The sequence below is a fragment of the Centroberyx gerrardi genome, chromosome 16 (assembly GCF_048128805.1).
Source record: "Centroberyx gerrardi isolate f3 chromosome 16, fCenGer3.hap1.cur.20231027, whole genome shotgun sequence".
NCBI classification, from domain to species: Eukaryota; Metazoa; Chordata; class Actinopteri; order Beryciformes; family Berycidae; genus Centroberyx; species Centroberyx gerrardi.
In genome coordinates this window covers 10,217,189-10,235,637 of record NC_136012.1, presented here as the reverse complement: position 1 = coordinate 10,235,637, position 18,449 = coordinate 10,217,189, and positions in this window count along the sequence as shown.

The window sequence follows — 18,449 nt, the reverse complement described above, 5'->3', positions numbered from 1 at the left end:
TCCTGTAATTTTTCTTCCAAATCAAACACAGGTACCAACATCAAAGACTGCAGACCTACAAACCCAAAATGGCCGACTCCTCTCCCCCTTCTCTCTTTGCATTATGTGGTTGCCAAGGCAACTGTTAGCCCAAGCACTGCATGTTTCCTCTGTTCAGTTCTTGGCGTCTTCATTAGAAATCTATGCAGTCTGCGATATTAGCTCAGCCCAGGGCCTGGCTGAGTTGAGTGACCTGCTGGAAGTCAAACATATGCAGCCATTAGTCAAACCTGGCAACGCTGAGAGAAGCATATGCAGGAAACATGGCAGAGCGGAGCAGAGAATATCCCACACACAGACACAGGCGGATGAGTCAATGGCAATAAAAGACTGAAGACTTGTCCAGGTTTGATTCACTGGGAGTCTACAGGCTTTCAAGTGAGAGCTATTCTAATTTTTATACCCAATAATCAAAGGAAATAGAAGTACAATTCATATCCATAGAAATATGGGTACAATTCTATGCATATTCTATGAAGTTTTAAAATAGCTTACTTTAACAGTGGACCTTTTTAGTCAGATGATGTTTGTCACCCTATGACTCTCACAGTGACTCCTGCTGTCCTCATGGCCCCCATGTGTCACCTAGTTCCCTTTTCCTGTGACTGCAGTGGGACAGGAAGTGAGGCGCTTCCCGGAGGGGAGACCCAGCAGAAAAGGCAGATTGTTCTTTTATTGCCCCCTTTATGCCCCCCCACCCCATCTCGCTTAATTAGGCACATTCCCACTAATCACACACACACACACAGATGTACACAATAAAGCAATACACACACACAGTCACAGGGATAGTGGCATACCGTGCACACACTCTCACACACACACTCACACACAGACAAAAAGACTCCAATCCAGGGACAGTGATGTATAGTGGGGTCATCCAATGGAGGGAGCAAAGAAGGAAATCCACAGCGGACTGGACCCTGACAATGGGCCGTCTGTGTGCGGTAATGACATTAGTCAGACCGCCTGAACACAAGACATCACAGACAGCATCACATCCTGAGTGTGACACACACACACAAGAAAAAATGCATTTGGGGGCACAACAGACACACCTATACACATATACTGTAGTCAGTCAGTGAGTCAGGCCGGAAGTCAGTCAGTCACTCACACACACAAACACAAAGTACTGAATAGCATAGATTTACTGATTAGCATCTATAATCAAATTCATTCTAATTCAGCTAGTGGCATAGATTGTCATCAGCGTACTGGGCCAGGAAACAGACCATAACTTTCTCTCCTCTCCTACAGTATGTGAACTGCCGGGCAGCTCCAGCAGCAGCAGGGCGAGGAAACAAGGATCTCGTTTCAGACTGAGGACCTCATCTGATCCATCTGAGGAGAGGACAGGATGTGATGTAACAGCTGCTCGTGGCGGGACAGGAAATGGGTTTCCGCGCCTCCTCAAGCCGCTTGTTTTTTTTTCTCCACAGTCCAGAGAGAGGAAGGAACACCCTCCCTCCCACCCACCCTCCTTCCTCTCTTCCTTCCCCCGCCCCTTCTTCCCCCCATCCTGCAGCTGTCCCTGTGTTAGAGGATAGAGCAGCGTGATATGGGTCACCACATGTTGGAGGACAGAGCGTTGCTCTGTGGGCAGACGCACTCGAAACAGAGCTGGGATAAAGGCCAGATTATACCGGACTTTACTATGGATCAACTCCATGCACTGTATATGTTTACAGCGCCACAGTCGGCTTACATAGGGGGCCATCCACATGACACACTTAATAGAGACTACATGTTCAGGAGACCCATTTCTTTTATAGAAAGAACAGACAGCAGTGGGTTAATGTGATCTCCTCTCTTGCAGTGCAGAGAGAGAGAGAGAGAGAGAGAGAGAGAGAGAGAGAGAGAGAGAGAGACTCCACTGTGTTTTTGGAAGGATATTCCTTATAAAAAATTAATAGGGAGAGAAAGGAATGGAACATCTTTTTTTTCTGATGGCACACTCAGCCAGCTCCAAAAATACACACTGACTCCTCTGCTCTCTACACAAATATCAAGCTTGCAGATTTCTTCAAAACCGTATGAAGGAGCATTCCTCGCTAACCGGAAACAACAAATGCATTTTCTTACATTCTTAAACATTATCTTACTAAATAATATAAACATATAAACAACATTTCTAGCCCATTGTTCTTTTTGAACATTATTTCAACAGAGAGGAATGTGCCTGATAGAGGTAATGGCAGAGACCTGGACTTCACTAGCAGGGAGGTCAGTGCTGTTGGCCGGGGGAAAAGGAGGAGGCCATTGAGTCGGGGCAATGGAGCAGTGTAGCCTGAACGTTGCTAAGGCTAACTCTGCCCTGATTTAAAGAGACACAGTAATGCGCTGGCTGCTGGCTCAACTAAATCACAGAGATGGAGCTGTAGCATGTGGAAGAAGAACACAATGCTCCCTTTCACTGCAGCAAACCCTTTTTCTCTCCGTCTGAAAAGCCCTCTCTCTCTCTCTCTCTCTCTCTCTCTCTCTTTCTCTCTGGTATTTCTAGTCTCTCGCTCTCTCTCTCGCCTCATCTCCTCTGCCAAGTGCTCTCGCGCCTGTTTTCTCAGCTGGGAGGATGGAAATCAGACAGGGGAGGAGGGGGAGGGGGAGATGGGAATAAAGGGGAAGACAGACTGAGGGAGAGTCTGAGGGATGGATTTAGGGTGATGGTAAAAAAAAAAAAGGGTAAATGGGGTTAATTGCCTTGCTCTGATTTTGCCACAGAGAAGACGAGAGGAAAAAGTATCCTCTTTTCCTCGCATCAGGTGTCACACTTGAACCCCGCCCAGGTTACAAGTCAAGGGTCAAGTATGTAAAACAGACAGAGGCAGTGAGGTCAGAGCGTCTGCTCACAGGTGAGGGACCTGGAAACAGAAAGGATACATCACAAAGACTATATAGACCATATCATTTGGTTTCCCTCCACTAGACAAGATAGAACAATGTGTGTTCTGAGGGATCAAAAGCTTCCATCTGGCGCAATGTGGTTTGAGGGCATCCTCCACCCCCACCCTGCCTCTCCACTCTCTCCTATACCCCCCCCCCCCCACACACACACACACACACACACACACACACACACCACACTCAACCCCAATCCCCTTGTACTGTACTGTAGCTGTACACCCCATAAACACCCCCTCCCCCATCCAGCACACACACACACACACGCAGCCACCACACCCCCAGCACAGTGCAGAGCATCTAATCCATTTCCTTCACCGCTGCGGTTGTCATGGAAACGCAACATTCCCCCTCTGAGCGACCAGAGTGGGAACGGAGAGAGGAGGGAGCAGGGAGGAGAGGAGAGAATGAAATATATAAGGAAGCAACAAAGAAGCCAATCTTCCCTGAAGGATTAGAGAATCAGCCAGAAATTCTCTCTCTGCCGTACTTCAACGCTGCCTCCGCACAACACACACACCTCTGCCACAGGGATGTGTGTTTGTGTGTGTGTGGCTCCACGCTGACATTGCTGGATATGGAGGATGTTATCCTGCATGTGTGAGATTTTGTACATGCCAGTGCATTAGTGAGGAAAGCAATTGCACTGTGTGTGTGTGTGTGTGTGTGTGTGTGTGGGTGGGTGTTCTCACAGGCCGGCCATGCTGTGAATGCGTAGCGCCTCAGACATGCAGACTTTGACACAGAGGCATGTCGACATCTCAGCGCCATGGCGACAGGTGTTGCCGCGGAAATGGCGCAGCTGCTGCATGGATATTTCAGGCTAATAAGCGTTCACTCTTAAGCTCCTCTCCTCTCCCCCACCGCCCCATTCCTGAAACCAACACACCCCTCCCTGATATTACAGGCTGGAATGCAAAGTCTGTGAGGAGGCCATCTTGACCATGCAACTGAGTTTATATAGCGTTGGTGCATATTCAGCTGGCTTTTTGTTAAGGGCACTGATTGCAAATTGATAAAGAGAAACAGTGTTAATGCAATGGTGGATCCTAATGGAGAACATAGGAGTGGAGCTCTAACACACACACACACACACACACACACACACACACACACTTACTTGCTAACTTACATCAATGATGACTATACTGTAGCCTATGTCACTTTTTTGAATGCTCTCTCTCTCTCTCTCTCTCTCTCTCAGACACACACACACACAACTGGGAATTATATGAAGAAGATATTTATAAAAATATATATTTGCAAAACACCAGGGGATTCCAGAGGGCCTCCAACACATGTGAAATCACCCAGGGGAAAAGTGAATATTTTCAAAGCTATCTGACATTCTGACAGCGGCCTGCGTGACAGCAGGGTTGGTGGGATACAGGCAGGGAACGTCGCTCCAGGTCAGAACCTCTGGGACAGGTGTGTTAAAACCATCAGCTGGAAAAGACATTCCCAAAGGCTGGGAATGTATTCCTGGACCGTGGGAAATTAACTCAAAAACAAAACATACCAGGGGTTTAAACTGATCCTCTGAATGTATAAAGACGTAGGGGGAAAGATACACTAGGCCTGCTTCTACATCTACTGTATAAGCTGAATGCATTTCAAAAGACTAGGTGATCCATATGAAGCCTGGTGGCATATAGCTGTAAGCCAGTGATGAGGACGGAGAGAAAGTGGGGCATATTTGTGTCAACTTGTGTGCTTTTTGACGCAGTGCAGTCAGAGCCTGTGATTCAGATTGTGCACAATTACACTTCCCAGTCCGTTCACTGCCTCGTTTGGAAATCTGCCTGAATCACGGCTAGCCTGTTTGTGTGAGTGTGTGTGTTTCGACAGCTTGCAGAGGAAACAGACAACCCTCCGAGAGGATTAATTAGAAGATACCGCAGGATGTTCTGTGAAACGAGGAGAAAAAAGGACAAGGAGGGAAAAAAGGAGAAGATAAAACAGCTCCACTGCCCTAATTTACTGCTCTCATAGCACAACGTCACCCTCCCTCCATCTCCCTCTCTTCTTGCCCCCCCCCTCCCTTCCTTCACCTACTCTGCATTTTTCTCAGCCTGCAAAACTCTCATTTACTTGGTCAAAATCCTTTCATCCTTTTCATCCTGTTCTATTATCGTCCCTGCGTCCATTTTAGTCTTTTTCTTCCATCTCATCTCTCTCTCGCTAACCCAGATAAAATGCACTCTCTGCCCTAGATAAAATGGAGGTCTGTCAGTCTCCTTTGTGACCCCGCCTTTCCTCCATCCATCCACCCATCCATCCCTCCCTGCCTCCTCTCTCTCTCCCTTCAGTGACCTCTCTGTATTCCCGTTCGAAGCGGCAGAGGTGCTGAGAGTGAAGCTGCAGTTTGTGTTATTCGTCAGCCCGTGTCCATAAAGCTCAAATATTCATGCGCCCGCTCCGCGCCGCACAGCGACAGATGATGTTCGGTCGGTCGTCGAGCGCAGCGCAACAGACTCCCAGTTTCCATGGCAACCTCCACCATCCGATTCCCCTCTCTGACTCAGTCGGCGGGTGGGGTGGGGAGGGAGGAGGGAAGGCTGCTTACCTCCCTGGCAACATGCTGCAACAGGACAGACCACAGAGACGGACAGGTAGACAGACAGACAGGCACAAGGACCGAGATCTGTCAGCATCCCAGGCAGTAGATCACTAGGGGGTGAGAGAGAGAGAGAGGGAGAGAGAGAGAGAGAGAGAGAGGGCGGTGGGGGAGGACAGGGAAAACTAGAAATTATTAATGTAGATGAGAGAGGAGCAGCGGACAAAGGGCAGAAAAAAGTGTTTTCAAAGGAGAAGCAAAGGAAGGGGGCGCATGTAGATCGAACAGCGAGCAAACAATCTCACAAAAGAATGGGAAGACGGGAAGAAGGGAGGAAGCCCGAGAGGAAGAGTCCCGTCCTCCTGCCCTCCCAGCATGCTCTGCCTCTCCCCCCGGTCTCCTCTTCTGAGTCGGCTCTTTGTCCTCTCTCTGTCCCCCCCATAAAGAAGCCACCCTGCACAGGGACTGTAAGCTGCTTATTGTAATACAGCAGCACAATGGCTTCTAATGCTCCACTTTACCCCCTCCTTGCTCCCTCGCCTGTCTGTAAAATGGATTCTAATGCATAGCATTGCCCCCTATCCCATAGACTCCTTTACAGTGGGTTCTTATGGTGTACAGAATAGATACTGATTGGGGAGTCGCAGAACCATTTCTCTGCAATAGGTTCTAATGCAGTACTTGACCCATCTGTCCTTTACGTTATCAGTGGAGAGTGAGCCGTGCCTCGCCTCTCCGGCTCCCTGCATCGTCTATACATAGAACAGGCAGCAGTGGAGCTTTACTGCCTGCACAGTGTCCAGCCATAACTGTCCACCATTCTCAGCTCAGTCATCATTCACAGGCCTGATCCTTCCCTTCTCATTGCCTCTGCTGCCATTATTACTTTATGGCTACATCGAGTGCCATCCACATTGGTAATTGTCCTCCGTTTACTGTAGGTTGTGCTGGCTTTTTGGCAGCTTCTTCTTAAGCTGCTTTAAGTCCACAACTGTGTTTTCTCTGTCTCTCTCTGTCATCTCGATCTCTGCATCTGTCTTCCTGTCTCTATTTGTCTTCGTCTTGCTTTCTTTCCCTGTTTCATCTTTCGTGCCTGGCAACGCCCCCCCCCCCCCCCCTCTTCCACCCCAAACTCCTTGTCGTTCGTCCTCCTCCTCTCGTCTCCTCTCCTCTCCTCTCCTCTCCTCTCCTCTCCTCTCCTCTCCCTGTGGCCCAAGTCCAGCCTTTGAAAGGTCAGCGCCGACCAGCTGGCATTTCCCTGGCCTTCAGTAGCCCAGGGTACAAGGTGCAGGCCACTGCTGCCACTGTCTCTGTCTCTGTCTCTGGAACCATCTGTGACCGTCCAATTCTGAAACGCTACCTCTCACCGCCTCCATTTTACCGTAAGACAGAGGAAGAAGGGAGCTGCAAGAAAAAATAGATGTTTCAACCTGGTGGGTTTTTTTTGAGAAAGAACAGGCAGTAGTGCAGAGAGGGGGCGGACATGAAAGAGGAAAGGGAAAGCAATGTGCAGAGGAGAGCAAGGAAATAAAGGAGTGAAAAAGTGGAAAGAGAGAGAGACGTGAGAGAGGAAAGGAAGTGAGGTAGAGCAGGGAGAGGAGAGGAGACGGCGAGGGAGAAAAAAGGCGAGGAAAAGAGGGGAAAGGGTGCTGATTTTTGCCAGCGGGAGGCAAGTGTAACCATGGTTACCAGGCAAAGGAGTGATGTCATCCCCTCTAATAGGTGCTTGGCATGGTGGGGATATTTTTGGGGTTGGCAGTCTGTCTTCATCCTCAGCAGTTTATTGTTCGGTCTCACATCAGGAGACAAATGGAAGCCATCTTTGTGTGTGTGTGTGTGTGTGTGTGTGTGTGTGTCTGGGATTATTTTGATCATGATTTTGTCATAACAGAGTCAAAATACAACAAAGACATTCGCTGTCACGGCACCAAACAATCCCAGTGTTTACTGACTTCATCATCATTCCCCCTCAGATCCCCCTCTTCATCCTCTATACCCCTTTTCCTCATCGCTACCTCCCCTCCTCTTTCTTATCCCTCGCTCACAGACTGAGCCCCGAAGCCAGAACGTCTACCTCAATATTAAAATGGAGATAAACCTACCAAAGAAGGGGTGTGTGTGTGTGTGTGTGTGTGTGTGTGTCTACGTTGGTTTTTGCCTGTAGCTCTCGTAGGGTTATCAAGAGTTAAAAGAGGCAGACATGAAAAAAAAAAACATGACAAAAACAATGCCATTCAGCCACATATATGGTAAACAATGAACATCAGTACAAATGTCTACATTATTCCATGATCAGCAAGGATCCGTCTGGATGTCTGTGTGTCTCAACACAAAAGGCACTTGAAAGAAAGGCTTGACTTAGAGCTACTTCTGTGCTAGCATACTATATTATACACATAAATACATAAATTCATTATGTGATAGCATACACATAAAATAAACCATTTTGCATGGTTTAAATGTCTGTGTATGTTCGAATAAGTTTAACCCCTAAATGTCACTGTGGATGTAGGCCAGTTATATTCCCTATAAAGGACACACCCTTTGGAGATGGGGTGATACCTTATATAGGTCACACACACACGTACACACACATAAATATAGACATACATGGGTCAAACACACACACTTGTGCAGATACATGACATGCATGCATGCACAGCCTCATACACACACGTACGTGCCCCACCCAGCAATTCATTGCCCCCAGTGGAAATCTGTGTGCTGCAGGCTCAGCTGATGTAGGTCAATTGACTGACGACTCCCTGACCTCGATCGATGCGTATGGACAGATACGGGGCAGGAGGGAGGGGCAGTCACACCCACACACAAACACACGCTCACACACACTCACTCGGTGTCTCAACATCATAGACACACCTATTCAGACATACATACATGGAAACACAACCATTCACAAGGATGTGGACCACATAAAACCATTTTCATGCAGAAGTGCAGAGGCAGGGAGATGTACGCACACATAAACATGCATATACATCGACAAACATACATACACGCATAAACAAAAACACACAGGATGATCTCACCAGATGGGTCCGGGGCTCAGACCCTTGTGACTGGAGCCTGACTAGGCCAGGCAGACACAACAGCCTCACGGTTTTCCACATGGATACCAGCCCCACTTCAAACTCCACATCACTGCTATCAGTACTCAATCTACCACTAGCCCTATCCTTCCTCATGTTGAGGTCCAGACCCTCATACACACACACACACACACACACACACACACTCAGACACAAAGGTCAAGCTCTCACTGAGGTAGCCCTACTATCACTAGGACTGTCATGCCCTTATCACACGTACATGTGGTTTATCTGAACACTGCAAAAAAAAGAAAAACATCATATTGCCTTAAGGACCACAGGGTAAAGGTATGATGTCTGGACCTTGCAGACCCACAATGCATCTCAATGGTGCTTCTTTTCTGAGAGTGTATGGACAGACAGCATCATCACTGTCTCCTCCTGCACCACTAACAGTGCAGTAGCCACCATACATCCCCAGTGCTGCACCTATCCAACATAAGCACTTCAGGAGTGTCGTTCTTCAGTGTCAGTAACTTTATCTGTATATCAGTAACTGTATATCAGCATATCAGTAACTGTCCTTTCCACTGCCATTCTCATCACTGGTTGCCAAATGCAGTACAAAAAAGGCTCAGGACAGAACACTCTCTTCAAACATTTTAGCAGTATTTAGTGAGAATTTATAGTTGCTGGACAGGTAAATGAATGGAGAGAGACAGATGTGACTGCACTGCTTGAATATGGGTTTCAAACTCGTCACATACACATGCATCAGTCGTAGTCACATAAACACATTATCATGACTTCTGCTACCTATGGTTGTCAGCCACATTATGAACCATGGGTCAATAAGATTTACACTGAAGATTGAGATTATGATATTGTCATGATAGTAATCATCACTAGACTGTATGCTGTCACTATAGGCTGTCTGTGATATGAAATGTCCTGTTTAATACCAAATCTTTGCATAGTGATGGATTCATTACCATTCATTCTACCATTATTGATCCCACCACCACACACTTAATATGTGAAAGAGGTCTACTATGTGTTGGCATCTCCAGCTCTCTATATGAGTGTGAGTGTGAGTGTGTGTGTGTGTGTGTGTGTGTGTGTGTGTGTGTGTGTGTGTGTGTGAGGGAGAGAGCGAGAGAGAGCGCTCTATGGCCCTGTGTGTGGCTGTGTGACCCCTGGTGCTTATTGATATTCTGCTTGCATCAGCCCTCAGCTCAGCCTGCAGGAGAGACAGACCCTCTTCTTTCACTCTCTCTCCTCTCTCACTCTCTCCCTTCCTACTCTGTGCTCCCTCTTTTTTAGAGATTTGGGGGAGAAATCCATCCTCGGAGGGACGATGATCCTCTGGGATGAGCCATGACATTGTGGATTAGGGGGAAATGCTCAAAAATGAAAGATGCGGGTGGTGGAGCATTCATGTGTATTTGGGGTTGGGGGTTCATAGTGAATTTGGGTAGAAGGGGATTAGCATGCAGCAAAAACAACCTTGTGAGCGTATATGCTGTCTCTGAAATATCACAATGGCATAGTAAACAAACCTGTTGGTGCGTTAACACATGCTGCCTCTGATGTTTCTCTCTGTTTCATCATGGCTGCACAGGGAAAGCTACTGGGACTAAGCTAGGATGCTTCATTGTTATTGCTAGTCATGATGATTGGGGAAAGGAGGCAGTGGATGATGAGTAGGAGGGAACAGTGAAGGAGGAGGGAGAGAGGAGAAAGGAGAGGAAGGGATGAAGGGAAGAGAGGAAGGCAAGAGGTAAAAAAAATAAATAAATTAGAGGCTAATTTCTTTCTACTATATGAAACACGGTCAAACTTTTGAACATTTCCTCAAAAAACCCACTCAGAGTTGTTTCAGATCATGCACCATTCTCATTCGATTTGCATAAGCACCGGCGTGAATCCCCCATCTCGTCTTTAAAGGGATTTAATGCTTAGGCTGTTTCTACATTGGACGCCTTCAGATGTGACGCACGGCACAGAGCGGCGCGCGCACATCAAAGTCCTTTTCATACGCCGATGCCAGTCACATAAGTTCATGCTGATATGTGGGCCATGCTGACTTAGTCTCTGTGCGTCTCTTAAGATCTGAATGCTTTTATTTCTCTCCAGAGCGTCACTGTCAATTTAGACAGATGAATGCACCGTATCATATAAATGCAGGAAATACTGTACTTTGCCTCCAGATTAACAAACAGATGAGCCATCAGGACAGACAGATGACAGGAATGTATATGGAGACAGAGAAAGAAAGACAAATAGAAAGACTGATATAGAGAATTATGCATGAAACAGTCACACAGACACACACACACACACACACACACACACACACACAGCATTATATCATGGCTCCCTGGTGCTGTAGGGTTGTGATGATGGAGATGTCACTCTGCGGTGTGAAAGCACAGCCAATCGGTTGACACTCGCTGGCCCGTGTTAATTGTCCGCTAATTGTGTGTCACATGGAGAATGTTGTACAAGCGGCCGTGTAATTTGATCAAGGGAATATTATTAAGATATGATGACCGATGCAGAGAGGTGGATAGCAGGCAGATACACATTTACACACTCAGGCACAAGGATTTATGCACACAGATGTGCACTCACACATTCAAAAAGACGCAAATATGCATGTAAATACACAGACACATAGGCAGACATGCATGCACACGCGCCATCAGTCAAAAAGATCAGCAAAAATGCTCTTTTGCATTTGTCGGCAGTCAATCACTCCCATCGTTTTTTTCTCCCCTGTTGCCCTGGAATGGAGTTTAGTGGCACGGCGGTGGGTATTTCTCGCCTTGCAGAATGAAACAGCAGGAAAGTTGATAAAAAGCCATTCTAAACAAATGAAGTGAGGCTTTAATCCACAGTTCTCAGAAATGGAGACAGAGAGAGAGAGAGAGAGAGAGAGAGAGAGAGAGAGAGAGGGGGGAACTCGGGTGTACAGCCAAGTTCAAGACAAATGATACACATTTATTTCAAACAGAGGACTGGCAATACTGATGCTACTTAGCAGCCAGACACACACACACACACACACACACACGCACACACACACACACACACACACACAGCTTCTGGCTCAGGGGAAAAGAAGGAGAAAGGGCGTTAGATAGAGAGGCAGGAGGGCTGAAGAAATAGTAGGGGAAAAAGGGAGAGAAGACCCACAGACAATGAAAGAGAATATATTCTGTGTATGTAACTTCATTGTTTCTTTTCTCCACAGCTGAGGTCACATCTCAGCACTCCTCCCTCCTCCTCCTCCTCCTCTTCTCCAGTGGGAGGGGGGGGGGGCAGATATTCTCCAAGGTTCACTTTGCTACCTGGAGACCGACAGCCTCCCCCGGCCAGCCAATCAGGCGCTGTGAAAAACAGCCTCCTGCTCTGCCATTGGTCCACTGCTCCCGGGAACTCATTCCAGCATCAATGGCCGTGTCATTGTGTCGTCTGGCAGCGCTGGGGCCAATTACACTCCCCCTGTCGCTTTGTCCAGACCGCTTTTCTACTGCAGACCCCCTTCACGCATATAAGGACACACACACACACACACACACACACACACACAAATCTCCCCCTACTCCCCAGAATATCTTAATGAGAGATTGAGAGTCTGGGAATCAGGAAGACTTGAAAGTCATAGTAATGAGCCAGAGCCAGCCTGGACAGACAGTCTCACTGATTTGAATCTTACCAAAATGTACCCAATAATAACATTCAGTTTACAAAAATGTCCTTATTCACAGGATGATACAAGGCCACTAAACAACAGCTGACTTTCAAAACCAAGTAATACAAAACCAAATCATCAGACAGACAGATGAAGAGACAGATAGACATCAGCTAAAGACAAGACTGCAATTGTCTTTCTAAACATTGTCATTATCACTTCATTAGTATTAATCCAGCATTCCACTATTAACAGAGAAATATTGCGAAAACAGACCACCCACTGTATATACCAATGTGCATTAAAGGATAATACCAGTTATTTTCAATCTGGGCCTTATTTTATTCTAGTTTTTGCCATCATGACGATTGATTGTTTTCAAAATTTCACACACACACACACACACACACACACACACACACACACACACACACACACACACACAGGGTCAACAGTCTCCAACAGCTGACCCTAAATAGCTATGATCGAACAGTTATCACAATATTTCAGTTATAATATTCCAGTTGATACTTCCTCACACACTTCCTTGTTTACTTTGCTGGCTGACTGTTTTCTGTCACGTTCAAAGTCATGTCAGAAAAACCGGACAAACGGGATTTTGTTGCTTCAGTTTGAAAGTGTTCTTTAGGAACGTCCACATGCAATATCATTTGTATTTATGAATTTTAAGTCAACCATAAGCAAAGTACAGCAGATGTTTCTTTTGGTAAGAATGGTTGATTGTATTAGAGTGAATATAACTGATTATTTTGATTTTTAATACCTTGGACTGCCGACATTGGTGGATTCCCTGTTTACTGCTTGTGTTGACACACTTCTGCAATTCATGACTCCAGGTGGGAGATAACGGAGTCCGCAAAAATTCCCACATATCCTAATTACTACTAGGAGGTTGACATGAACGATTTTTCCCAGTCAGCAGATCTTCTTTACAGAAAATCCAATATGACATGAACGCAGCATCAGAGTTCTTGAACTCACTTGTCAAATAGCTCATGCTGCTTAAAATAACATATTTACTACTGCAATATATGCAAGTTTCAGGCAATGGATGATCGGAAATGCAGGTCCCATTGCTGTGTGGGTGTTAATGTGTTGAAAAGACGTTTTTTATTGCTTTGGGGTTTAACTGTTGGAGACTGTTTGCCCTGTGTGTGTGTATTGGAGAGCAGGCTCCCGGCAATCTGAAGTAAGTGATGAAATTTTGAACACAATCAATCATCATAATGGCAAAAACTAGGAAAATAAGGCCCAGGTTGAAAATAACCAGAATTATCCTTTAATCTATTGAGTTCAGATAACAGATAACTTTGTCGTGTGTGTGTGTTGCTGTCAGAAACATTACTTCCGGCTGCAACATTTGAAGAAAGTCAAAAAGACATATTTCCTTTTTCTTCATTTTTCATGACACTTCCCTGCTGCGAACATGTCAAACCAACAGGATGTGTTCACATGTTTAAACAGACACTTCAAACAGCCACTTGGGGTGTGTAAACACAGTCACATGCATGGGCGTAACACCCGTGCACAGAATGTATACACACGCATTCAGACACACCCACAGGAGAACACACCCACTCACACAGCATGCATACAGATTCTAGAACACACACACACACACAGAGCCAGGTCGCCCGCTCCCACAGTGGTGAGAACAAAGCCCACCGCTTTTTAATCTCTCCTCTTTTTGTCTGTCGGCTAATCACTTCATCATGGCCGACATTCCCTCTCGTCCGCTCTACTCTCTCTCTCTCCTTCCCCTCTTCAACATGTCCTTAATTTCTTTCATTCTCCAAGCTTCCCTCCCCTTTCCTCTCCTCTTTGTTTTTCATTGCAACTCTCACCGTCTTCCACCCTCTCTCTCTGTCCCGAACTCTTTCAGTCCCTCCAGCTCTCTCCTCCAGCGCCTCAAGCCCTCCTTCTGACATTGTTTCCTCTTTACCGTGCAGATTATCAGTCTGTTTTCCTCCTCCCTTCATCATCCTTCCACAGCTGATCCGGCCCTCACACTCCCTTCAGTCCCTCTTGCTTTGACACACCTGAATCCTTTCATGTAGAAGCAATGAATACCCACAGTGGACACACATACACACACACACACTCCAAATCTCCTGACAGTGGGAAAGTTAAATGCCCTCCTTGTATGGAGGGATGAGTTGGATGGAGAAAGATGAAGAGAGGGAGGGGAGCGGTATGGAATGCAGACGACTGTGTCAAGAGGTTAAAGGGGAGAAAATGGACTTGCCGTCTGTGTGTGTGTGTGTGTGTGTGTGTGTGTGTGTATGCACAGACTGTCAAGTTTGGGGTGAACATTTGAAGTTTTGTTCCAAATTGAGAGATCTGCCATTTTGAAAAAAGTAATATTTACTGTTAAAAATACTTTTTAAAGGGACGTAAGTAACTTAAATCTTCAGTTTACAGGTTCCTCTATATTTTAGAGATGTGTTCACATAGTGGATATGTAGCGTTTTGAGAATGAACTCTCAAATATAGACCGATGGGCCTTTTGAGGCCTCTGCTAGCCAGAATACCTTGAAATATTGAAGACTCCAACTTCTGAGGCTGTTTTCCAGCTGTTCTGCTGAGGAAAGGAGAGCTGGTGCAGTCAGCTGCAATATGAGATTTTAGTGACTGAGACAGAAATTTCATCTTTTACCCACACGCCAATCCCCAACCTCATAAACACAAACACCAGGCCTAACCAGGCCACTCCCAATGCAGTGCACACACTCACACACACGCAAACACACACACGCAGTAGTGCAAGCATGCATACACAATCACTTAAGCCCAGAGAAATAATTTGGGAAATGGGATGTGGATGAAATGAGGGACACACACACACACACAAAACATACCAGTCTAAAGCAGAGTGCCACAGTCCCCTTATAGTTTTAGTTTGATTAGGATCAGATGCTGGAGAATGGCTGCCTAGTTATTTCTGTCTTCAAAGAAGAGGAAGAGTGACATGCCAACACACACACACACATACACACAAAGCAAAGATATACAGACACAGTGATTCACCATCTCCTTTATTGTCTAGCCAGAACCATTACTACGCTATGGTTTGCACATGGCGTGTGTGTGTGTGTGTCCAAGGAGATCTAGTAAATGATGAAAGGAAGTCAGAGTCTCTGGTTAAATCAAGAGGCCAGTTAATGAGGGGAGAGGTGAAAGGACAGCAGTATATCAGCTCAGGCTCACTGAGGACTTGGGGCCTTCACTCGCAGGACGCAGAGAGCTGGCCTGTGTCTCAAGACTCTAAAAAAATGGATTCCAATTATCCTGGCATTTGAAGAGAAAATCCTCCCGAAAACAGAATTCACATTATTTGTTGTTCAATGAGCATCAGTGAGAATGAACTCTCACAAAGCAGATGATCAAAGACTCGACTATGACATCACAGTCAACCTGAATGAGTAGAGATGAAGAGTTTCATTCCAAATTATGTCACATATTTACCCTCTGACATACAAAATAGTAACATTTTAGATTATGTAATTAATTACATTTTTGAAATAGTCAGCAGCGAATATCAGATAAGATTTTTTAACATCCGGTACATGGCAGTTTGCAATGAAACCCTTCAACTGTGCTCATCCTCACAGAAGATCACCCTGAGGTGCTGTCACATCATCAACAAACTCCGTCTTCCCTTCATTTGTCAGTGGAGAGGCATCAGGTTTCATTGCCTGAAAACATCACAGATTGACTCTGGGCTTTCTTGATTCTAGCTTTAGACAAAGTTTTCCATGTACACTAATCTAGGGGAGGGAGAACAAATGTGAATTCTCAAAAGTGCTAACCTTAAATAACTTGAGTGATGTTTTTCTCTTTCTGGTCCCAATAAAAGCAGATGGAAAGAGAGAATATCCTGTCAGCAACTGTAAAGGAACAGCAATCTACATCTTAAATCAGCAACCTAGTAACCTCATGTTGGAGTTGAGGCCGGTGAGTCCTGTCCAGCTCTTGCTTGGTCTGCATCTGTGGCATGACACAGCATGACATCCATGGTGTATTCCAGGCCAGGCCGTCCGGTCCAGGGAGGAGGTTAGTGGGAGTCATGACTTATCCTGGTTTAGGAAAGAAGATGGTTCTGACTCAACACAGGACTCAGAGCCACTCAATGCTGCTATCAGGGAGGAGAGGAGATGGAGATAGAAGACTGATGACCTCAGTGATTATATGTGTACAGAAACAGACACTGGGAGAGAGAGGGAGAAGGTGAAAGGAGGAAAAAGTGATAGTGAGTGGAATAGAAGAACAGAAATATAGAGAGGGAAGGCAAAGGATGAAGAACAGTGTTAGGATTTAAGTGTTCTAAACATAAACTCCATCTCTCTCTCTTTCTCCCACACACACACACGTTAAATGGGCTCAGTGAGAGACCATGCTGAAGGGCGGCAGTCACTGGTGGAAAACTTCTTCGACGACTTGAGGGTCGCGGCCCAAACAGCGGAACCACAGAAAATCCTGGATTTTTGTCTGTGAAAATAACTTATTCCGCTGTTTATTCGTTCTTCTGCTATCTTTGGCAATAAAATTGGACTTTCACAGAGGCCAATAACTGCCTGGTATTTTCATTGCAGAGTGTGTTTACATGTGAGAGAGAGAGGGAGAGAGAAAGAGAGAGAGAGAAGTGCACTGAAAAGTGCTTCTGAAGGAATTTCCTTTGGCAAAGAACCAGTACAACTGCGTTTGACATCACACTCTCTCACACTCTCTGACCTGACATTTTATCGTAATCAGACCTTTAAATACACACTATAACAGATGTGAACATTGTGAGTGTTACATAAAGTACATACAATATATTCTAACTTGACCAAAGAATGACCCATTACATCATTAAGTTATTGAAGACATTTTTAATGGTTCTGTGTAGCGAACAGAATAAACGACTACGTGCATTATTCTGTATACAGACAGCAATCTCTCCAACAAAAAAATCAAATCTCTTCTCCATTCACATACATTAAAATAATCAACCATAAAAATTCACATAGAAAACAATCTCTTAAAAAAATGAAAAACAAACAAATAACAAAAAAAATCAACAGAAGGAATGAATCGATTCAGAAAACAAATTCTATTCCAGTGATGTTTTGACATCTTTCTTTCATTTTTTAACCAGCCTTTCTTCAACGTTGAAAATCTCTTTTCAATACCTGGTACACAGGATCACCTGGAACTGTCCACCCAGAGATGAAACACCATTTGAAGTTAGACACAATATTGCGGTTGAGTCTCTGGAGTTAATACAGCCTCAACATGACATGTAAATGCTTTTAAGTGAGGAAAAAAACAATTGCCTGTTTGTGCTTGAAAGCAGGCAGCCCAGTCTATGGGGTTTCAAGTGGTCATACTAGCATTGCTGCTATGCTTTATTATCATTCTCAGTGTATTATTAGTCAACTAGCCGACTTGAAGAACCTCTTATTCCCAATTATGCCCTTTGAGTGTTTGAGTGCCAGTTCCTCCATGTGCAGAGATTTTCATGTCTGTAGGAAAAATTGAGCTTGAGGAAATATCAACTCTTTAATTTACGAAAAGCTGACTTTTTGGAGATATGAGGTTTTTCGCAATCACCAACGATATGAGCACAGATCTTGAATGAACAGAAACCGCAGATGTCCACCCAGCGGTTGTTACATCCTGAGGCTGGCCTGGGATCAGCGTTGGGCGGGGCGGGTTGTACAGTATCATGTTTGCATAGGAAGAAATATTGCATGGAGCGGCTGACAGCATCTCTCAGGGTTCCTGTCGGATACTACACTACGACATCATGGCAACATTTATGCTGATGGCTACTGAATACAAAAAAAGATCAAGGCCAGACATTCAGCAACTACTGTTGCAGTCTAGTGGGCGGGGGAGTGGGGTGAACACACATACACACACAAACATACACTTGTCTCAGCAGTTTTTGGGCAGTTTTCCAGTGTGCAGTATTCTCAGCAGAAACACCACAGTGCTGTTTATGAGACCTAGCATTTATGACAGCATGGCCGGTACCGTACAGTAATTACAGATGGCAACACACACGCAAGCACGCACACATACATCCACGTGCACACAACAAACACACGCACACAATACTAAATATAGGCGGCTGACTTCATGCAAACAGACAGACACACATTCTCTCACACACAAACACACAGGCATGCAAACTTTTCTC